Source organism: Arachis duranensis, chromosome 4 (genome assembly GCF_000817695.3).
Source record: "Arachis duranensis cultivar V14167 chromosome 4, aradu.V14167.gnm2.J7QH, whole genome shotgun sequence".
Classification (NCBI taxonomy): Eukaryota; Viridiplantae; Streptophyta; class Magnoliopsida; order Fabales; family Fabaceae; genus Arachis; species Arachis duranensis.
Window position 1 is genome coordinate 88,312,501 of NC_029775.3, and position 361 is coordinate 88,312,861.

A 361-nucleotide genomic window follows, 5' to 3' on the forward strand; every position below is an offset into this window, starting at 1 on the left:
GCACACACCAAGTGGGCCCGGAAGTGGATTTTTATGTCATTTACTCATCTCTGTACACCCTAGACTACTAGTTTTCTATAAATAGGACCTTTTACTATTGTATTTTAATCTTTGGACATCTAGTTCTTAGATCATGATAGAGTCTTTCAGAGTCTTTCGATCTTTGGATCTTTTGATCATGTTTTTATGATTGAACCCTCTTTGGGAGGCTGGCCATTCGGCCATGCCTAGACCTTGTTCTTATGTATTTTCAACGGTAGAGCTTCTACACACCATAGATTAAGGTGTGGAGCTCTGCTGTACCTCGAGTATTAATGCAATTACTATTGTTCTTCCATTCAATTCCGCTTGTTCTTGTTCT